This window comes from Balaenoptera borealis (genome assembly GCF_965194805.1).
Source record: "Balaenoptera borealis genome assembly, chromosome: 3".
NCBI classification, from domain to species: Eukaryota; Metazoa; Chordata; class Mammalia; order Artiodactyla; family Balaenopteridae; genus Balaenoptera; species Balaenoptera borealis.
The window spans coordinates 15993714-16018022 of record NC_138866.1 but is presented as its reverse complement, the minus strand read 5'-3'; the positions used below and the strand labels follow the sequence as shown (position 1 = coordinate 16018022).

General features: G+C 40.1%; 1 long non-coding RNA gene across 1 annotated transcript; it reads right to left on the bottom strand.

Moving 5' to 3' along the window:
• Positions 1 to 8225: 8225 nt before the first annotated feature.
• On the bottom strand, positions 8226 to 20593 carry LOC309624960. Its single transcript, XR_014242268.1, has 2 exons — positions 20524 to 20593; positions 8226 to 20175 (listed from the first exon to the last, which is right to left on the bottom strand). It is a non-coding gene; the product is annotated as an uncharacterized lncRNA (long non-coding RNA).
• Positions 20594 to 24309: the final 3716 nt, after the last annotated feature.

Below are 24309 nucleotides of genomic sequence, written 5' to 3'. Positions count from 1 at the left end.
GAAGGAAGAAAGGAAGAAAGAAAGAAGAAGAAAGGAAGGAAGGAAGATGGAAGGAAGAGAGAGAGGGAGGGATGGAGGAAGGAAGAAAGAAGGAAAAAAAGAAAGAAAGAAAAGAAAGAAGAAGAATAAGGAAGGAAGGAAGAAGGAAAAAAGAAAGGAGGAAAGAAAGGGAGAGAAAGAGAGACAGAGGAAGGGAGGGACGGATGAAGGAAGGAAGAGAGAGAGAAAGGGAGGAAGAAAGGAAGGAAGGAAGAAAGAAAGAAAGAAAGAAAGAGAGGGAGGGAGGGAGGAAGGAAGAGAGAGAGAGGGAGGGAGGGAGAGGGAGGGACAGACTGACGGAGGGAGGGAAGGAAGGAGAAAACACTATTTTTTAACTTCTACCCCACACCTCCTGGTTTATGTCTTCATTATTCCGATAAACGTTATTCTCAGGTGTCACCAATAGCAAATATAATAGTTTCCCTGTAGCAAATGTTTCTCCTTTAATAGAGATAGCAGTCAAATGCCAACAGGACCAGCCAGGATACACACATGAGGGCAGCAGATCTTAAGAAAACCCCAGGTCCCATCTAAAGGGACTGAGGTCCTGAACCCCAGCCTCTGTTGCAAGGTGAGCACTGGAGCCAAGTATGCAAAAATCAATATTGACTTTTATAGGAAAGACCCTGATTTTTTGGGCATCTGTTTTAAATTTTTTTGAAAGCCAGGTATATACCGCAAAATGCTTACGGTCTAAATGTGCTGTCCATGTGTGTCTTTTGTTGTAAGTCTGATTTTCTTATTATCTCTCACCCAAGTGGCTGTATTCCCTCCTTCTCCTGAACTGTCATTGCACTTTGTATCTCTCTTTTTGTGTTTCTCATATTCTGCATTATAGTTGCAATAAATTTATCCTTTATCACTTCACCCCATATCAGTAAGGAAGCATTCAGCCAGTAGCTGGTGTTAGCATCAGAGAATATGTATTATGCATCAAAATGGACAATCTATTGTAGGATAACTCTAGTTTGGGTTATTTGAACAACTGAAAGATAGCATCAAGAACCCAGGTTTTCCCCACCTTTTTTCTATCCTGGTGTCTTCTCTAAGGGCAAGCTCTCCTCTGGGGAGCAAGCAAATATAGAGTTTCCAGGCATGAAATCTAAGAATGAAATTATACTTCATTCCTGTGTGTCTCTTTATATCAATGAAGAAATCTTTCCTAGAAACCTCTGCTGCTAATTTCCCATTATGTCTCCTTGGCCAGTGTTGTATCACGTGACTCCTCACAAACCAATCACTGGCTTGCCATGATGGGTTTAGACTGATTGGAATCTCATCTAAGTCAATGTGATGGAAGATGAGCCATAAGAATCAAAAAATGAGGTCTCTTCCTGTAAAGAACAGAAATAATACTTGTTTGTTGTTTAACACACAACATCGGTAACACTCTTACCAGACTGTAAATTTCTTGGGAACGAGGATTATATTCCTGAGTTCACTGGTCCAAGATAGAGCAGGAATGGAGACTGAATTAATGCACTGCTAATGCACTTTAGTACAGAACTTGACATCTAATAAGAACTGAATAAATATTTGATTAACTGAATGGATTTGAGAAGTCCCTTAGCAGAGATATATCCAGGGCATTATGAGACAAGAAAGGAAGGAAGGAGTAACTTTGCCTGGGAGGGTCAGAGAAGTCTTTAGCAGAGAGGTAATGCATCGAGAGCAACTGTTATGTTTTTATTAAGTGAAATCTATTTGCCTTTATTAAGTGAATTTATTATTCTTTCACCACCATTGCCAGGTGGAATGACTAAGCTACATGCCAAGCCTACACAGTCACAGTCAGAATTTACTATTCTTCTGTTGTTCTTCACTAGGCTCACACAGTTGGAACATATCTCTTTGTCTAAAAATAACTTGATAACAACTAACAAGACAGCAAAGCTGTCTCCCATCTGTGTTCCAAATACTAAGGTCTTGAGACCCTTGCACTGTTACAAAAAGGTAAACCAGTAAGTCTGTAATATTCTTAGTATTTCCCAAATACCTGTCCTACGCATCTCTCAGTAGTAACATCTTTGAGACGAGAGCAGAGGTTTTTCATTCCTTGCCTCCAGCTTTCCTACACTCTCCATTTTCTTACAGATTGATATGAATAAAGATTGCCACCCTACCTCAGGCTTGCATTTTTCTTCTGAATGATACCAGGATTGGGTAATCAGATCAATTTATTTTTAATCTGGAGGAATTTTCTTTCCCATGGGACTTGTCAGACACATTTATGTCCTTTGAAATCACCACAGTTGACCCAGCAGAGGTAAAATGTAGAACAGCCCCTGTCTGCTCAGGCAATCAATGACAAAACAGGAGGTGCTGAAAGCAGAAATCCTGGCTCCTCATCCCTCCAGGAGCACTCAGACTGTGATGGATAGGAGGAGAGTCCCAGAAGACTTCCCAGTTCAAGCTCCAGCTAATAAAAGCATCCCCATGAAACAGCATATGGATAAGAATTAAGGATGAAAGGCAGTAGCACATAAAGAAGAACCAAAGCCCTGACAATTGGTCCCAGCTGGGCACCTAGCTGGCAGCTAGCACTAACTGCCATCCGTGGGAGAGAGGACATTTTGGACCTTCCAGCCATCCCAGGGCACTAGCTGACACCACTTGATGCAGAGGAAGTGCCTGGTCAACCCACAAACTCATGAGAAATAAGATAGTCTTGTTGTTTTAAGCCAAAATGTTTTGGGGTAGTTTGTTACACAGCAATATTTGGCTAAAACATAGAGATCCTGTTAGAGAAACCCTGAGGACCATGAAAGGCTGATACCAAGATTGTAACTGGTCCTGAGAGTTGCCTTGGTTTCCAAAGACCTTCCTCTTCTGCTTCTGAGGTTTGTTTAGCCTCACAATAAACTCTCTTTTTGTTCAAGATGGCTTCTGTTCCTTGCAACGACTAATTAACCAACAGGAAGAAAGAGGGCTCAGGTCAAAAAGCTCAGCTCTGGGTACTGGTTACAAGTCGCGGGACTTTGAGAGTGAAGCAGATTCTACCCTGGGAGGACCCTGGGTCCTGGGTAAAAGCCAAAAGGAGAGCTCAGGGACAGGAAAGCAGCCCACAGAGGCACCAGGGAAGGCAAGGCTGACAGTGCCAAACCTAACAAGTAGGACGGCCGGTGCTCAGATCTTCCCAGACAAACTGCTGGGACCTGGAAGCAGGGTGGAGGCTGTATATGGAGATGAAGTGACCTTGTATCAGCGAGGAAGACAGATAGACAGCTCCAAGGCAGACAAGGATGGGCACTGCCCCTGCTCACCGCGGGGAATGTCGCCGGAGGGAGGGCAGGAGGCTCAAGAATAGCAATGCAGCCTCTGTCCATCAGTACCAGGCCCCAAACTCTGCCTTATCCCAGTCCCAGCCTCCCTGTAGGGCATTACATGTGCACAACGAGCTTGAGCAGAGAGCACAGAATGAGAGGCAGGAAATGAAAGTGGAAGAATTGAAGCTTCCCAGAGCCACCCTCGCCAGCCTCGGCTTTCTTTATATCTATATATTACAATTCAGTTTGACAGGTGAGAGCAGGTTAGAGCCCAAGTACAGTAAGTAGAAGGAGAAGACAGTCTGAACAGGCATGGATCTGACAGAAGCATCAGCTTGTGGCCTTACTTCACCCATCTGATGGTTATTGGACAGGCAGAGCAACTTGAGAGGAAGCAAAGATCTACACAGGTTGATGGGGCTGTTGATAAGTGAAGAAAACCCTAACTCAGAGCTAGATTTAAGGATAAGGCTTGTAGTAATTAGGATGGGCCAGGTTATAGTTTGGTATCAAATTTAAAAAGCCCTTGACTTACAGTGGAAAAGTTGACTTCTTACGCACACTATCTCTATCACGGTCATCAGTGGACCTCTGCTCATCACAATCACCCAAGGGCTTAAGCCTTGGGAAGATCCATCCCAATGTGGGCTCCATGATGGCAGAGAGAGAGGAAAGTGGCAACCACATGTTAGAAGCTCTGCCTGGCAGTGACACACCACTGTTGCTTACATTGTACTGGCCAAAGTAAAGCACATGGCCACACACACACGCACATTCAGTAGATAGGGCTATATAGTCCTCCCGAGAGGAGGGCCTCCAACATGGGTGAAGAATAAAAGCCTGCCACGGGGCCCAGGCTGTAAGAAAGGACCAAGGTAAGACTCCAGACATCTGGAAGCTAAGGTGCTCAGCACCTCGCCAAGTAAAGGATTTGAGCACAAAGAGAGGTCAGACATATGTGGCTGAGACTATGGGATAAGGGTCACAGAGAACAGGTGAAAGCAGGTTCATGAAGCAAGTAATAAAAATAAATGATAGTGATAATTGTATTAACAACTGTATCCACTGAATCCCCCTTTTTCAGAGCCAGATCCTTTACATCCTTTACATATATTATTTTATCCCCATCATACCTCATATATACATCATTCTATCCTTATCAGAATTAAATGGGTCTAGTGCTTCTGCTTCTGTATTACAGAGGAGAGACTGGGGTCAGAAAGATTATATCACTTGACCAGGGTCATAATGTTAGAAAATGGCAGAGCTAGGATTTGAACTTAGCTCTGGTTCCCTCCAAAGCCCATGATATTTCTTCTCTTTCCACAGTACCACCCTACTTCTCTCGGTACAACTGCAAAGTAGGACCAGCAACAAGAAACATGTAATCTGACTTACCAAGTCAATGGTCTTAAATTTAGAGAGGTATTAAAATTAGCAACTTGAGTGTATTGGGAACTTACAATATTGTGGAGGATGAAGGGAGGGGGGCAGGAGGGCACAGAGGAGCAGGTTATCATTAAGTTTCTTCTTCCAAATTAAACCCCACTACCCATTCCTTACACATTTATCAAGACCCTAATGCAGCAGAAATCAGCACCTAAAGAGTTATCTGTTGCAAGTCAGGGTCAAACTTTCTCTTTCATGCCTTACGGAAAGTCCAGTGAGCCTTATAACAAAAGCAAATCCCCAAGTCAAATTGCACTGCTGAGGAGCAGCTGTGAAGACTTCTGTCAAACACAGATTACCATATTCACCGACTTCACAGATGAGCTGAGGGGATTTCACTTTGCTAGACTATTTAAGATTCACTCCGAGCATCAGTTCTGCTGAACTGCACACCCATAATGAAGGCAGTCACTGTTCTCCATCTCTCCTCCATGTCTGCTTGTACTTGTTCACTTAATGTAAGCCTCAAACCTGATAGAGTTCAAATTAAAATGCAGTTTGTCATTAAGCATTAAAAATTCTCCCAACTACAAGATGTAGTAGTTAAATCTGGAGGCATCTGGCTCCCCAGCTAAGGAAATAAGGCACCTTGGAGCACACACATCATCTTGGCACATGCCCCAGGCCTCCCCACACACATCTGATCTGTGCACTTCTTTATTGTATATTACAGGTCAAATCGCTGAAAGGAGACTTTGGTCATCTCTTGAGATTTATCCCTCTGGGAAATCAGGAGACTCAGAAAATGCATCATCTCACTGAATGATCCAAAGACATTCAGCAACGTTAAACAAGCACTTATCAAGTTCCCACTCAGTACCAGATATTTTGCTCAACGATAGGAAGATAAAGGTAGATGAGACATCGTGCCTGCTCTCAGGGACTCTATCTGGAGGGGGTTGTAGACACACAAACACTGCACCACAGGAACAATACAAGGTGCCAGAGAAACACTATGGATACACCAGTGTGTGGGAGTTACTTTTTCTTCTGTAAAATTCATAAGCCAAATTAACATGACTGCTTTCAAATAAAACGGGGTGGGTTTTTGATTACCTATATGATTCCGAATAACCAGATGGCTACTTTCCATGAATGAAGGAATAACCTGATTGTTGTGCAGATTGCGTTGCTGTATTGGATGTGCTTTTTAGATGCTGCTAAATATTTGCCTAAGGGTGAGTTAACTAAAATACACAGCATATCAGTTTCAGCTCGGAAACGTAGAGAGATGAAAAGAGCATCCAAACTTCTAACACAAGACAAAATGCAAATTACTAAATTTTCTTGGACCCACTAGAAAGTTTAGACCATGGAGAAAATAGACAACGTGATATCTGGCTAGAGATTGGCATCTGCAGGGAAAAACAGGAACCAAGGATTCATTTACTTGGGGCAGAGTCTGCTGGGCATCATATAAGCTAGTATGAAGAATAAAGCAAAAATGTTTTAATGAGTTGTTAAAATATAACAAATTACAATTAAATAATTGTACCAGTGTGAGAGTATGACACCTCCAGGAGCCACAGATATAAGAGGATTCACATCCTGGTGCACATGTCTGTCCACGAATCCCACAGGTGCTCAGGGGGAGACGGGAAAATCCTGAGAAGGCTTCCCAGATAGTAACGTCTGGGGAAGTGGAACAACAGCCACTTCTGAAATTCTACCTGGACCCATCTCCACCATTGTCCCTAAAGAACATGGGAAAGAGTAACTAACAAAATCTGTTACCTTAGGACGCTGGTGGAGGGAAGAGTCTAAAAAAGCTCCACCCTTGGGGTGTGGGGCAGGAATTCTTGCTGGTCCACACATTACAGCTGGAGAACATGCAAGACCGTAAACCTGAGAGCCAGGAGTGAAGTATCTGCTTAACACTGAGGCTTCCTAAGAGTCTCAGAGAACTCCTCCACTGCCCCAACTCTACCACCTGGCTAGCAATCTCAAGTGAAAGTAACAGGAGGATATAGCTGAGAGAGCTTTAAGAGACATATTCTCTTCAGGGCAAAGCACAAAGGAAAACCTGAACACAAGGGAAAATAGAAATTGAGAAAATAACCTTTGCTGAACCAACCTACACCCTTAACACAAAATATTGATAGAGGAATTTGATGCCTGTGGTGCACTCAGGGTAACTATAGCAACAACAAGCCTGAAACACAACTTAACTCCTAACTAGACTAGTTCACCCTCCCCCCAAATTTAAAGTTCTAAAAGGAGAAAATTAATGTCCATTTAAAAACATAAAAAATATTTTCCTTACTAACTACTCTCCTGCATAAGATGTCTGGGTTTTAACAACAACAAAAAAAATTACAACATATACTAAAAGCAAGAGAAAAGACACTGTGAAGAGACAAAGCAATCATTGGAACCAAACTTGGACATGACAAACATACTGGAACAATTGGACAGAGCATTTAAATAATTATTAAGATACTAAAGATCCTAATGTAAAAAGTAGACAACTCATAAGTTTAGATGGGTAGCATCAACAAAGAGGTAGTATTTATAACAAAGAATCAAATATAAATGCTAGAATTGAAAAACACTGTAAATGGAGAATGCCCTCTGTGTGTTCCTCAGCAGATTGAACATGGCCAAGAAAAGAAGCAATAAACTTGGAACTAGAAATTACCCAAACTGAAATACCAAGGGAGAAAGAGTGGAAATATAACAGAACTGTTATTATGAACTGTAGGAAAATATCAAATGGTCCAAGATATATTTGACTTAAATCACAGAAGAAGAGATTTCAATGGGCATAAAGTATTTTGCCAAGAATTTTCCAAAATTAACAACAGACATCAAACCCCAAATGCAAGAAGCTCAGAGAACACCAAGCAGGAAAAATAATTTAACCAAAGCATATCATATTCAAATTGCTATAAACCAAAATTTTAAGGGCATCCAAAGAAAAGAGATACACTACCTATGGAAGAACAAAAGTTACAGAAACCTTCTCATCAGAAATCATATAAACAGAAGGACAGTGGAGTGATATCTTTAAAGTTCTGAATGGAAACAAAACTGCAACATAGAATTCTACACTCAGTAAAAATATCTTTTATTAAAAACACAACGAAATATTTTCTTAGACAAAAACTGAGGGAATTTATTGCCAATAGACCTTTTCTGAAAAAAACAGTAAAGAAAGCTCTTCAGACAGAAGGAATTAATCAATCAAAAACTTGAATCTAGGGGCTTCCCTGGTGGCGCAGTGGTTGAGAATCTGCCTGCCAATGCAGGGGGCATGGGTTCGAGCCCTGGTCTGGGAAGATCCCACATGCCATGGAGCAACTAAGCCCGTAAGCCACAATTACTGAGCCTGTGCATCTGGAGCCTGTGCTCCGCAACAAGAGAGGCCACGACAGTGAGAGGCCTCCGCTTGCCGCAACTGGAGAGAGCTCTCGTACAGAAACTAAGACCCAACACAGCCAAAAAATAAATTAATTAATTAATTTTTTAAAAAAATCTAAAAAAGACTTGAATCTACATAAAGTAATTAGTAATGTTGGGAAAAAAATGAAGGTAAAAATGAAAGAGCTTTTTATCCTTAGTTGTAATTGTTCTAAAAGATAGCTATCTAAGGCAAAAGTAGTAACAATGTTCTGTGTGTTTGTAGCACATATAAAAGTAAAATATATAGCAACAACGGCCCAAAGGATGGGAGGCAGGAGAATGAGAAGTAGGCATAATTATAATTCTAAACATGACCCCATGCATGTCCCACTCCAAGATCGATGCCCTAGTCCTCAGAACATGTGAATATGATGAAATAGCACTCTTATGACTAGAGGAATTATCTTATATGGCACAGTTGACCTTAATCAGCCTATGCTGATTATCCAGGCGGGGCTGATATAATCACATTACCCCTTAAACACAGAACTTTCTCAGGCTGGAAATGAAAGTCGGAGACGTTTGCAGCAAGAAGACTCCACATACCTGTTGCTCTTTTGAAGACTGATGGGATATGAGGGAAGGAGCGCTGGTGGTCCTGAAGAGTTGAGGGCAACCAGCAATGGAACAAGGACCTCAGGTGCATAGCCACAGGGAATTGGATCCTACCAACCTGAATGGACTTGAAAGTGGGTTCTTCCCCAGAGCCTCCAAGTGAGAGCCCAGCCCAGGCGAGACTTGGAGTGTGAAACCCTGAGAAGAAAACCCAATCAAGCCCCACCCAGGTTTCTGACTTACAGAACTGTGAGGACAAAAAAAATAAAAAATAAATTTAAAAAAAAAAGGTGTGTAGTTTTAAGCTGCTACATTTGTGTTAATGTTTTACAGAGGGATAGAACAATAATATATGGTCAATAAGTGCAAGCGAAATAGACATAAGCTTAAAATGTAAGTAGAGAAGTTTTCCAAAAAATTACCTGAGGGGGAAGAAATCTGAGCCATAGGGGGCATTGCTTCAGCAAGCTAGAAACAGCAAAAATTGTGGCAAGCTTGGCTTTACAAAAGATGAGAGAAAATCACCAGATATAGTGAAAAAATAAAAAACACAAGAAGGTGACCATTTTGAGTCTTCATGGAAAATAATTTCTTACGAGAAAATTTCCCTCCAAGAAGAAAAGAAAAATTCTCAGAGAAAAATTTCTGATTCATTTTCTGAATGAATTTCAAGGGCAAGTTGCTTAATTGAAGTAGGGACAAGATTTGGCTCTTGAAAAACATGACTAGTAAAATTCAAAATGCTTTGGGAGCAATGAACAGTAGATTGTATGATGTAGCAAACCAAACATGTGATTTACGATATCAACTCAAGAAATCCTCCAAGAACATAGAGGCAAAGAGAAAAACTGATAATGAGAAAAAACTAAGAGAATGGTGAAGGACCGATCCAGGCGATCTAAAACTTGTAAAACCAGAATTCCAGAAGAAGATAACAAAGTAAACAGAGGATATATAATAAACAAATAATATTAGAATATTTGCTTTGTAGAAGAAGAAATTTTCAAGATTCAAAGAGCCCACTGGAATCCATGCAAAATCAAAGAAAATGTGCATATGTAACTATACACAAGTTCATATTTTTTAATTTCTAAGAAAAAAGTATTTATAAACAGCCAGGGAGACAGGGAAAAAGAAATAAAGAAAATAGTTGCTGACAAAGAAAAAAAAAAATGTTCTGACATCAAAACTGCAGTAGCACTGAATGTCCTTATATTTGAGTTTAAAAACGGCCAATCCTTAGATTCAGTCAGAAAATCTATTTTGTGCAAAAATTCCAAGCTTTTTGAAAAATTAAAAAGTCTTACTATAACAAGCCTAAATTTCCTGTGACAATCCTGGCAAAATGGGGACTGAAAATTTTTAAAAGGCCATTTATAAGTTATACTTAATTCTCTTCATAATTGTGTCAATGGTTAATCATGTTTTCATGCACCCAAAGAGAATGCAGCTAACCATAGAAGAAACTACGGGGGACAGTTAACAAAATCCTGGATTTGGAGCCATAACACTGACTTGAGTCCACACCCTGCCTTCTCCATGCCTATCAGTTATGTGATTTCAGGAAAATTACTTTTGCATTTGAGGACTTTGGTTTCTTCTACTATGGGCATAGGAATTTGTTCTGTAGTCCATGTCATACCCCCACCAATTCTTATTAGGATGCATTAACACAAGAAAACTGATGACATATGCAAAAAAAGTGACAAGAGATTAGAAGGACAGTTTCTAATGAAATTTGAGGGTTAATCATAAAAAACAGATATTAAAAGGAGCCGCAAGATATTCTACTAAATACTGATACAAGCGGAACCATAATATTGCCTCAGGTTCTCATTAACTTGATCAATACTGTTAATAACATGTTCATCACATGCATGAAAGCAATCTTGACTCTGCAGAGTTAAAAAAAAAAAAAAACAAACATTGAATGGTATGACTATTGGTCCTACAAGTGCTCATAATTCCTAATGGAAAATAAAACATACATCCCTGAATAGACAATATACAAGGATATTTGTGGACTATGTAAATGAAGAGATGCAAAAATAAGTTCTGTAGGAATTTAGAAGATGTTCCCCAGCCTGAAGCAGCTGAATAATAAGTAGGGATTTAGTTGGATCCAAGAAGATGGATAGGTGAGGCACAGACTGACTCAGAGTTTGCCAGGACCATTTCCTCCTCCTCCTAGGCAAAAAGATAGATGACACTTCTCAGCCTCTCTTGCAGCTAGGTGTGGCCATGGGATTGTGTTCTGACCACTGAGATGCAAGCTGAAGTGATGTATTTCCTCCAAACCTGGCCCGTGGTCTGCATCTTCCTTTTCTGAAAGCTCAGAATCAGGGTGTCCAGTGGAGAACAATGAGGTCCCTGGGGATAGAAAAGCCACTAGATGGAAAGAATGGCCCCCAAGTGACTGCATGGGGAAGATTTTCCCCCAACCCCACCCACAATGGAACTTAGGTGAAAAATAAGCTTAAATTTTGTTAAGCCTCTGAGATTTGGGGTTGTTTCTTGTGAAGATGCCTACTCTGAATAATATAATACTATTTGGTGGAGTAGGGAAAAAAGGAAAACAGAGGAATAATTGGAGCCTAGAATGTTCTACACCTGTGCTTATCAAATATTAATCTTTCACATGAGTATTCATGGGCTTTTAATAAAATTCAGATTCCAACTCAGCAGACCTATCATAGAACCTGAGATTCTGCACTAACAAGCTCCCAGCTGGTGCTGATGTTGTTGGTCAATTCTGAGCAGCAAAAAGCCCCAGAAAAAGTGGGAAGAACAGCCCCCCTCCTCAGTAAGCCACTTTAGGGCCACGTGTTGGTGTGTGCTTCAGTTTGGATCTGAGCTCTATATATTTAGTCCTGTCAGCAATGATGCAAATGGCAAAGAAGTTTTGTTGAATGACAAAATAATATAATGTATACCCACTAATTAAATGGATGTGGACACAGAAAGTCTCTTTTAAAAAAATCAGAATCATGATCAGAAATAAGTGCCACTTTTCACTGTCATTTATACTAACAGAACATTTATAAGGACCTTCATTTTATAGCATCTCAACCAAATAAACACCTGAATTAAGGTGCATAATGTAAGCCAGCAAAACTTTTGAAATCAGTTCATCTTTAAGAAAGGAAAGAACAGTCAACAAGGCATTGGAGTGTTTTCCATTATTTAGTTACTGTGATGAAGGACGGAGTGAGAACCCACACACTACTGTAAATGTTCAGATCAACAGGAAATTAAGTTGCTTTTTACAGTTAACTTCCTATTATGGCTTTTCTATTTCCACTTAATCATGACATCTTTTCCTAAATGAATAGGGGGAAAAAGTAAAAATATAAAGAGAGAGAAAATCTCCACCCCAGTCATTCCTCAGAAACAGGGTATAACAGTTTTAAATTTGCATTGTAATGACTTATAAAAGGAAATTTAATTCATTTGCCTCTCATAACTCATTTTTCAGATATAATTAAAATGACCCCAGGAAGCAGGTTGAAATAAGCAGAGTTGATTTGTACAGAGTATATTCTAGACTTTGCAGTTTTCAGTTCTTATCAATTCTGGTTTTTGAGAGTCAGAAAGAATGTACCTGCCATTCTCTTCTAAATAAGCACAGTTTTAATATGCTTTTTTTTCTTCTGAAGTAATCTGGTCAAAAAGTCTATCGTGTATGTGAATAGGGGTTCTTGACCCTCAAAGTAGGCCAGGTTTTGTGTTACCATTTCAACTTAGGGGAAATGCTGAGACTTTATCTCCACACATTTGCAGGTCACACTTGGAATGCTTGAATTCTACAGACAATTATTTTCTGCTTCCCAGGGAGTTACGAGCTCCCTTTAGAAATTTAACCTGATCTTTCACTGCAAAGTAAAGGAGCTGTTACAGTGGAGGATTACTGGACTGAATGTCAATATTATGACATAGTATGAGTGTGTTTCGTGTTTGGTAATTGCAATCATTGTTGCTTTTGTTGTGGTCATCCATTTACAATGCTTGGTGTCAGTTTATTTATCTCTTGTAAAAATAAAATACAGTGTGTGTGAAAAAAAAAAAAGAAATTTAACCTGATCGATAATTTCCACCTTGTCAATGAGTTTAACAGATAATTTTTCAGAGCTGGCATTGGTCAAGCAAAAGTTGTGTAAACGCTGAAATTCTGGGACCTGGAGAGGAGGGACAAGACAGCAGAAAAGGGAGCCTGGGAAAAAATATCTGCAGTTACTTGAGCTACTCTTTATTTCATCTAGGTCTCTCCCTAACGAATCCATATCCTGAAGGTAGGGGTTGATGAAGAGGAAGTTGGGACGCATAGAGTTTACAGGTTGGTAAACCTGCAATTTCTCACAGGGTCACCACAGACAGTATCACCTCAAAACTGTACAGGAAGCTTCAGGAATCTCTGAAAATGATAGCATCTTGTTTCTAAGGCAGCAACACAGTCAGATAAAGTGGAAGTTCACTGTTGCTATATCCACATAGCTCCAAAATGTGTCCCAAATCACTCTAGAGTTCCCTTGTGATTTTCCAGATGCTCCTGAAATTAACTGTGGTCCCCAGGAGCACGTGTCATACCTCTTGTCATGGTAGGCTTTCAAAGCAAAACTCTCCAGGGGAAATATGAAACGGAAAACAGAGTCTGATAATTCGCTAAGTTTAGCCCAGGGCCACAGAAGAAAAGACCTCCACTTTCCTGAGGTTTCATATCCCAGTGAGTCAAGCCAGGGACAAGACAACATACCCGAATCCTCTGGATCATGCCTGAAGGAACACCATCCTCCACTCTGGCCAGTGCAGATCCCTAAGCAAAACCCCTAATCCAAAGGACAGCATAATGATGTAAGTTAGAAATCATTGCTCCATTCCCTTAGCTAATCACACCTTACCTGGAAAGGCTTTTTCTGCTCTAGCCACCACCTAAAAGGAAGTGATATAACATAAAAAACTAAAATGACTCCTCTCTGGTTTTACAAAAGACACTTCTTTAGAAAAAAAGATTTCTTATCATTGCATACTAGACTCTTCCCCCATCCCCTGGCATCCTATACCCTGGTTATACTGAAATGCTTTGATTTTCATAAACTCGCCTTATTGCTCTCCCATGTCTCCTACTGCACCTCTTTTCTAAAATGTCTTTAACCCTTTTAGATCAGGTCCATTTTCTCATTCATCCACCAATAAACATATTCTACAAACATACTGAGCATATTAATACCCAATAAATTACTCATTACTGAATATTCAAAGCACTGGAAATTCACATCCACATAAGACCTTCTATTAGCAAGCATTTATTGTAGGGCTATGTGCTAGGCACAGTCTCTGCCCCAAAAGGACCTAGAGTTGTCAATACTCTCCAGCCAAAGACCACCAGGAGCATACCTATAAAGTTGGGTTTATCAACTTGTTGCCACACAGAGACCGCACACACACAGAGCCATGAAGTATCTGGTTAAAGGGTGTTAGAAAGAACTCATCATTGCATGTGGGCTTGTGCTAGTTTTGGGGGGAAGGGTCAAGGAAGCAGGGCTTGGTTCTGCTTGGATGTTGTCAGAAAGTGGGGATAATTCTATTCTTCTTCAGCACCTCAATAATTATTTCTGGTATATTAATAATTCTTATTTAGAAAATAGGAGAAACAAAGCAAAGCTAAAGCTATATTTGGTTCCAAAAGGAAGAGCAGGAATCACTCATATTAGCCAAGATTGGGGGATGTTTGGTCATTTTTGCAGCTTGGACAAATTCTTATTTTTGTCTGACTATAGACATGATTACACAGTGGCCTTGTTTTTGTCTTGATCTATCACAGCCATAGTGACCTTGACTGATGTTGATGTTTTGTGAGATTATGTTCAGTTGGAGAAAATCAGGACCAAGCTGTGACTGTCAGATCAGCTCTTAACAATACCAAGGTCCAGCTAAGAGTGTCAGGCCACTTCCTTGGCATTTAACTGCCAGACTAGAAAAGATGCTTTGAGTAGAAGTTTCCATAACATCAGAGATGGAACTGTAACCCATAGTCATATCTCCCTTCATAAATGAAGACCCCAGCTGAGTGGGGTGCTGCTAGCAGACAGCCTTCAGCTGTTGGCCCCCTTCAGGGATTGCCTCAGCTAAAGAGAGTAACTTGATCCAAGGTCATGCCTGCTTCATGGAGAGGCCCTCATCAAATCACTGGTTACTGTAGGGATACAAAGGCCCCGCACTCTTGCTCCAACTTGGAACAGTTCTGAAGGATTATCCCGTCGTCAGACCATACCATCAGGTCACCTGAGGTTTCCAATGAAAGTTGATCACAACCCAACTTCTCTCTCTGTCCATTTCTACTTCCGTCCCGTCCCATCCTCACTAAACCTCTTGCAAGCTGTCTCTGTCTCAGAGTCAGCCTCCTGGCAAACCTAGCCTGCAATAGCATCTCATACACATCTTTATCACTAGCCTTGTAATTCTATGGAGTACTCATCTGTTACTAGGTGCAAAATCCCTAGCACCTAACATAGCATCTCTTTGATAGTGGTTCCCAATATATTATAAATAAACAAAAGCCCTGGGAAAGTGATCAGAAAGACGTACATTCAACACCGTGCCATATGTAGAAGGAAAATGGGTAAGAATAGGCAGGAAAAGGGAAGACTTTGGAAAGGTCAGCATGGTAAGCAGAATAATGCCCACTATATGCCTATGCCCTAATATTCAGAACCTGTGAATATGTAAATTACATGGCAAGGCAAAATTAAAGTTGCAGATAGAATAAATTTGCTAATCAAGTGAGCTTAAGGTAGGGAGATTATACTAGATTATTGGAGTTGATTCAATGTAATCACAAGGATCTTTAAATGTGGAAGACAGACAGAGAGGGCCAGAGAAAGAGATGTGATGATAGAAACAGAATCAGATAGATGTCACACTGCTGGCTTTGAAGATGAAGAAATGGCCCTGGGAGCCAAGAAATGTGGGTAGACTCTAGGAACTTTAAGAGACAAGAAAATGAATTCTCTCAGAAAGGAATGAAGCTCTGCTGCATGCAGAAAGGATTTTAGCCCAACGAGACTCCTGTTGGACTTTTGATCTCTAGCACCACAAAATAATACATTTGTGTTGTTTTAAGCCACCAGCTGTGTGGTAATTTGTTATGGCAGAAAGAGACAGCTGCAAATATTTGGAGCCATGGTTGCTCCAGTATTTTTATAGACCATGGGCTTAAGGGGCTGTGGTCTGATGACGGAGATCCTCCAGAAGCAGGGTTTGCAAACTTGTTCCCACCGAAACTGTGTGTTCACTTGGGATACCTTGGCACTGCTTTTGCACATCAAGCACATTTATAGTTAAACCAAGATTGTACGTTCATTTATAATATGGAGGGTTTGCACAGTAATAACGGGAAGGCTAAAGTCCTTCTCCAAGCTACACTTTAATGTCACCAAATTATTTCATTGCTGGCCTAAGCAGAAGGAGGATGAGATGGATTTTGTGTTGCATAAGAGCTTACATATGAGTGGTGCTTTGTTGTTTACACAATATCCTCCCATCTGTGTGGGTCTGAAGGACACAACTGGGACAAGAAGATGAAAACTATAACGTTGCAGATCACAAATCAATGAAAACAATAGCAACTAACCTCTTTCCCAAATGAGAGCTACCTTTTGAGGGAGTATATTGCACATTCAAAGAGAGTTGATATCTAGTTGAAGGAGAAGGGAAAAGAAATTGAAAAATGTTAATCTCGAGGTTTCTTCCAATTTTTATATTGTATAATCAGAATTGTTTCTAAACTAAGACAACCCTAGTATGCTTTTCAGATCCCACCTGTAATATCCTATGAAGCAAAATAAAACATTCATGCATTCCTAAAAGGCAAAAAGAGCACTTTTATAGGATTCCAAGAATGGTGACAGTTAGTTAAAGAAAGCAAAACTCATTTGTAGCATTTTAATGTTTCCCCAGAGTAGTGTTTAACTTTTACATCTAATGTAAACACCCGAAGTCAAATGGTAATAAAGATCCCTTTAACTGTGTCGGCAAACACTCACTTGCCATACAGTTAATTCACAGGAGCCCAGCTTTTTCTCCTTTTAAATTAGGTGTCCTAGTTACTAATCAGTCTCACTGCAAATTATAAAATGTATAAAATGTAATGTATAGTCTCTGTGAATGTAAAAGAGCATCTGGTCAACCCTGAAAGAATTTGTGAGGCAACACAGTCTAGTGAAAATGCCAGAGCATTTGAATTTAGAAAACCTGGCTTTGAATCTCAGTTTCTTAGTGGCTGTAACAATAGGTAAGTCAAGTCACCTTCCTCATCTCAGTTTTCTCATTTGGAGAATGGATTTAAAATATATCATGCTCTTCTTCCTTCACAGAATCTTGAGCCTCAAAGGACATCATGGGTTCTATAAATATAAACGTGACTCCTGATAACCACTCATTGAGTTTCCATCCAGTTTATGAAGCATCCCTGTGTCATGCTCCTTAAGACTAACAGGACGAGAGCTTCCATTCCATGTTAACACCATTCTAAGCACTGGGAACACCAGTGCTCTGACGGTTTGCAAAATGTGATGGTAATGCTTCATCTCTGGGGAGAAAAGAAGGCTGCACCCCTTGTTTCATCAACTGAAAGCTTGCCCATCAGATATTGAACATCATGAATAGAAATGTGTGCACAGAAATGTGAAGAAACATTTCTCTACAAAATTGCTAATGAATTTAATCCTTTATGCTCCTTACAGGTGACAAGATTTGCAGAGGGAATGAAGGGAAATAGGAATATTCTGGAGAATATGAAAGCAGAATGAGGGCCAGAAACTGAGTTGTCAGGTGGTCACTCATAAATGGTGCACTCCTGCATTCACAGTAAAGTGAAAAATAAGAATATCCTTTTTTTATCGTACAATAGAGATGGATATATTTACCTTGCAAAACAGAATGTCTAAGTTTTACAGATAAGTAAAGCCCTTTGAAGGCCATTTCAATCTTGGCCTTCCTCTCAACTCTTTCTAGAGGTAGTACTATTCAATTCTATACATATCATCTAAGACCTTTTCCTCTGCATTTGCATGCATATGTCACATATATCTACTCACAAAAGTCATACTGTGAAGAGTGTTTTTTTTTAAACATAAATGGCATCACACTGAACATATCATTCTGAAATATAAGAATACAGACTCCGAGTTCAGACTGCCAGATTCAAATATCTCGACTTAATACATGTGTGACCTTGGGAAATTACTTAGCTTCTGTAATTCACATCTTCATTTATAAAACGGGGACACTAATACAACCTACCTTATGAGATTGTGATGAGGACTAAATGAGCTCATTCATGTGCAGAAGTTAGCTCAGTGCCTAGCAGATCACAAGCATCCCATAAATGTTAGCAGCTAGTTTACCATTTTTCCTGGGCATGTGAGCAGCTCCTATGCATACCTGATTAAAGATTTGAAATGCCTGTGCTACTAGGATGTCTGGTGAACGTATTAGATGTGTTGCAAACATGGCTCAACCATATTAAATTGTTCAGACAATAGGTTTCTCTTCTCTAAAACGGGTTGTTGTGAAAAATAGCCCATATTAAATATTGAGTAAACATTAGCTTAAAAATGCATTTCACAAATAAAATCAGTGAATGCAACTGGAAATTTCTTAAATAAAATTGTGTGGAGAAGATATGATGACAAAATCCAAATATAATGTCAGAAAAAACACTTGAATGACAAGAGGAAGTCAGCATGAGGAGATCTGAGTATCAAATAAAAGGGGCTATTCAGCCAAGCAGGACCTGACAGGTCCTATTGTAATTAAAAAGATACATGCCCCCTAGTGTTCATAGCAGCACTTTTTACAATTGCCAAGATATGGAAGCAACCAAAGTGTCCATCAACAGATGAATGGCTAAAGAAGATGTGGTATATGTACACAATGGAATAGTACTCAGTCTTAAAAAAGAATGAAATTTTGCCATTTGCAGCAACATGGATGAACTTGGAGGGCATTATGCTAAGTGAAATAAGTCAGACAGAGAAAGACAAATACTGTATGATACACTTATATGTGAAATCTAAAAAATACAACAAACTAGTGAATATAACAAAAAAGAAGCAGGCTCACAGATATAGAGAACAAACTAGTGGTTACCAGTGCAGAGAGGGAAGTGGTGGTGGAGAGGGGATAGGAGTAGGGGATTAAGAGGTGCAAACTATTAGGTATAAAGTAAGCTACAAGGATATATTGTACAACAAAGGGAATATAGCCAATATTTTATAATAGCTATAAATGGAGTATAACCTTTAAAAATTGTGAATCACTATATTGTACACCTGTAATTTATATAATATTATACATCAACTACATTTCAATTAAGAAAAGAACACTATGGTATTTGTACACAAGGTTATGTGATATACACATTCACTACATCCAAAAAATTAAAAATAAAAAATAAAGGAAAACAAATTTCCAACAGTCATAGAGCAAATGTTCCTTGAATGTTGAATAAACAAAGAACATTATGAGAAAAAAAATGATATACGGTCATAGACACTTACGTAATATGACCTTAATCTGATGTATATACTTGGGAAAATGAATTAAAGGAAGGACACAAAGTAAAACATTCAAAACAGTTAACTCCGGTGGGGGAAGAGATGGTAATTACACACAATTTCTTTTTTCTTAAGAGTCTTCTGTCCTTTCCAAGTTTTCCTCAGTAAGCAGATATCACTTTTATAAACAAAAAAAATTAAATAAATATAATTTTAAATGTAAAGATGTAACTTTGCTTACCTCAAGCACCTTCTTTGGGTTCCACTCAGCGCCTTTCAATTCCTTCTCTTACGTGTTAATTCCATGTTTACAGCTACATTTCACCCTGGCATTCTAGCCTGCAGCATTTCCAGGTCTTTACAACGACTCCTCTGGGCCTCACTGTCTTTACTGTCCCATCAGCATGCCTCCTGGCGTCCCACCTCCCAGACCCCCAGGGGTGCCCCAAGCCCAGAAAGGCCTTTTCTCTTAGGCTTCATCAGCCCCAATAATCAAGAGGCTCTGTCCTGGGTTTAACGAAGCACAGGAGAATACATTTGTAGGTACAAAGGAAGCTTTGTCCACACATCTCCTAAGTTTTTACCTAAAGTCGAGCAAACTGGGATTCTCTCTTGCCTATCATACTAAATTGCAAAATTCGATCCAGTAAACTATCCTAGGGAGCACATTCAATTTAGTTACAAAACAGAGGTTATAATATGTAGGGGAACTAACTGAACATCGAAAGTCCCAACTCCAAGGAAGAAGATATGAAATTTCATATACCATCTATCCTGGGAGATTTTCTCATGCTGCAGAGGTACCTTGCAGCCAACAGAAGAGTAGAAAGGATAAATTATTTTTTTTAAAAAATTCATCAGTATCTTTCCTATGCCATAAGTTTGCATTAAAAATGCTATTTCGGGCTTCCCTGGTGGCGCAGTGGTTGAGAATCCGCCTGCCAATGCAGGGGACACGGGTTCGAGCCCTGGTCTGGGAAGATCCCACATGCCGCGGAGCAACTAAGCCCGTAAGCCACAATTACTGAGCCTGCGCGTCTGGAGCCTGTGCTCCGCAACAAGAGAGGCCGCAATAGTGAGAGGCCCGCGCACCGCGATGAGGAGTGGACCCCGCTTGCCACAACCAGAGAAAGCCCTCGCAGAGAAACGAAGACCCAACACAGCCATAAATAAAATAAATAAATAAATAAAAAATAAAAATAAATTTTAAAAAAAGTGATAGTTTGACATTATAAAAAAAAATGCTATTTCAAGCTCACTAAAATTCATTTTAATGGAGTATATGATTACTAATAGGCATTTTTATTTTATATTTTCACACATGTGTAGTGTCAACCAAGAAATGCAGAAGTCTGCAAAGAATAAAAGAGTTTGGGGTTTTGGAATTGCAATTCTGGAGACACATTTTCAGATAAAACCAAGAGTGTTCTGGGGATGAGAAAGAGCCAGGGGCTTATAAAGGTAAAAGCCACAAGGTTGTTAAAGTTGTCTGATGCAGAAAAGGAAATATTTGTCCTTAATGGATAGACTGTCACAAGTTATTTTAGGGTAAGGGTCTGATAAGTATCTTGAGCTTCTGGAACCTTGGGCAGATGTTCTGGTTACCTGCTACTACGTTAAGACAATAAGTGGTCAAAGGTCAGATTCCATCCAGACTGAGAAGCGCAGAAGTCACGCTTCCTCAACGGCCTCCCGGCTCCATACCAACTCCATTCTGATTTTCCTTCCACAGTAGTGACAGTAGTTTTATGTTTTATTTCTGTCTTAAAATATGGCCTTGCCTTTGGTACTTATACTTTAAATTACAACCCAAAGACAAATTTGAAATATTTGGCAGCTCTGATAGAAACACCCCTTTAAAACATACACACTCACAAACTGTTGTGTTTGTCATTGATCTCAGCGACAGCAATATTTTGACAACAAGACCCCCATCACTGAATGGCTATATCGTTAGTCACTCCTGGCCTGAGAAAATGTGTGAGAGAAGTTTTAACTTTCTCCCACTATTTTCTACTTTAGAGGGCATAAAGTCTTCTAATCTCCCTTCCTCGGAACATCTCCCTCTCAAATAATCCTGCCAGAAGCAGATTTTTTTGAAGTGGAATAAAAAGCCTATGAAAAATTCCAGAACAAAAATGAGATAGTGATGAGAACACTTGAGAACAGAGCAATAAATCTCTACACTCTGACTGCAAATCTGATGCCTTCAAAAGAGCCACCAACAGCTGGGGCAGCCTTATTTAGAATTATGTTTATAAATGATTTTATCTAATTTTAATTGTCTTCCACAGCAATCTGTTAGCTTTTAACCAGGTTAGACACTCTCACAGCTGGAGAGGACCTTCAATTCACCAGAGAACCCAAAAAAAGAGCAAGCCAGAAAGACATCCCTCCCCCTGCTGGTCTCTATCATGTTGTGGGGAGAACCGCCGAGTGCAGCAGGAGCTGCCGTTGGCCTCCTTGCACAGGACTAAACAGCAGGCACCCTCAGGAGCTCCACCAAACATCTCTCAGAGAATTGTTGCAGAAGAAAAATTCCCCTCCTACCCTTCTAGGTTCTTCTGGCTGGTCCAAGAGTTAAACTGACATGAAATAGTTTAATAGGAGAAAATCAGACAAAAGTTTAATAACACTGTACACATGTGTTGACTAAGAAAAATATCCACAACCTAAAAGTGGAGAGTTATGTTTTATTCGGTGGACATGCTGAGGACTTCAAGCCTGGGACACAGCATCTCAAGTAACCCTGGGAAACCTGCTCCGAGGAGGCAAGTGGGGAGCTAGGATATATAAGAGTTTTGCAACAAAGGGCAGGTAGTAGGAACAAAAGATTACTGTTAATAAAAGAAAGCTAGATATCTCAAGTTAAGGAATTGAGTGCTTTTCTACGTGTGGAAAGATGCAAGAGTCTGGGCTCACTGAAATCATTCCTTTGACGTGCACCTCAGCTATCTGGGGCCAGTATCCTGTGTTTTCACATCCTGAGTTTCCTCAGGGCTCACCGTAGGGAGTGGCTACAGTCTGATGGCTGCTAGATGGCAGGTATTCTTTCCCTTCCTGAGTTTCCTCAGGGCTCATCGGCTCACCAAGGCTGTGGCTGCAATTGCTGGTGACTGTGACATCCTTTGTTTACTGATAAGGCAGGTAATATTCCATTTCTCACCTGGGAGAGACCCAAGAAAATAAACTCGCCAAAATGGATGAAGCCACCACCTTAAATACTATCTTCGGCTAAAGGCAAAAGATGTCAGGTAGGGAGGCCAGTTATAGGAGGTGACCAGGGAAAGCACAGTCAACAAGTTTGAGGTTGTGTGGAGGAAGAATGTCGCCTGCCATGTCAGTAAACAAAGGATGTTGAGGCCATCAAGACATCAGCCATTGCAGCCACGCCCAACCGTGCACCCTGAGGCGATCCAGGATGGAGAAAAACGGAATACTGGCTCTAGTTAGTTAAGGTGCATATCAAAGGTCTGATTTCTATGAGCCCAGACTCTTGCATCTTCCCATACATAGAAAAGCCCTAAATTCATTAATCTGAGATGTCTGGTTTTCTTTAATTTACAGTAATCTTTTGATGTTTCGACTACCCGGTTTTTGTTGCAAACACTCCTATATATCCGACTTCTCCCTCACCTCTTCAGAGTAGTCCCTCAGAGCAACCTGAGAGGCTGTCTTCCGGGCTTGAAGTCCTCAGAAAGTCCACCAAATAAAACATAATTCTCAACTTTTAGGTTGTGCTTTTTTCTTTTTCAGTCGACAGTTGTTTTGCATATTTAAATCCTTGTCTTATCCACGGATAAGAGTTTCTCGGGATAAGACCAACTAAAGCCTGCCTTCCTCTGTTTATCATTTTCAAAATTTCATCCTGCCTTTGTAATTCATATTTTCCCTGAGCCCCATTTTCCTTGAAGTCTGCTCTTAAAAATGCACAACGTGAGCTTTCTCTGGACGCTCCATGAGAATTTGAATGTGCTTACTTTCTCCTATTTCCACCCAGCAAAACCTCTTATAACACAGATAAAATGGTCTTAGCATAGTGTGATACTCAAAGAAGACACAAGTTGAACATAAAAATAGCATTAAGAAGCAATTTAAACTTCCACTGAAGTCTTGAAGAGTGAAAAACATGCTTTATACTTTTGTGATACATATAGGGAAATTTCCTAAATATTCTCTATGTGCATCTATTTCCCCCAAAATCTTCCCAGCAGCTGCTCAACAATCTCTCCCCCAGAAATATACTTTTCCAGATTTGGTGTGTTGCCTTTTCTAATGTGGATAAATCTAGTCCTTCTCAGCCACTTTTAACATTGCAGCTTTACACATCTACCTTGCTCAGCAAATAGGAGTCGTGGCCAGAGGGTGGGGGCATCAGACTCAGCCCCATTGAGAAGCAGAAGGATGGGAGATTTGAATAGTTATGTGCCAGTAGTAGATAGTGTTGTCTGTTACAGGCAGATAAGAGGGGCTCAACTAATTTGAACCTGTCCTTAATTTCTTTTAATGTCCTCCTTATCTCCTTCTCTTCCTTCCTTTATTCCATCCTTCCTCCCTCTCTTCCTTTCTTCTTTATTCCTTCCTACCTCTCCCATTTCCTTTCTCCCTCTCTCTCTCCCTTCTTTCTTCCCAATCCCTAACTCATGTATCATCAAATATTACTGCTGGAAGACACCTTAAATTTCCCGGTGCAACTCATCGTTTTACTTTAGAGCAACTTGAGGTCCAAGGCAGCTGTTTGTCCAAGGCCCCCAGCCAGTTATCGCTGGCAGACCAGAGACTGGATACCTGGGCTGTGTCTCAGGATCCTGTGCTCATTGCCTTCTCTTAGACCACATTGCCTGAAAGAAAGAAATGGCAGCAAGACAGGTTTGTGTCAGGACTTGTTCGTAATCTAAGTTCTCGGGGATAACCTGGGATTTGTACACATTCAGCCATTTATCCTAAACCTTCTACGACTGTATTACCAAATAATGAAGATTAAGTTCAGAACGATGGCCCTCAGGTACTATAAATTCTCAAGGACAAAACCAAGATTCATTTAT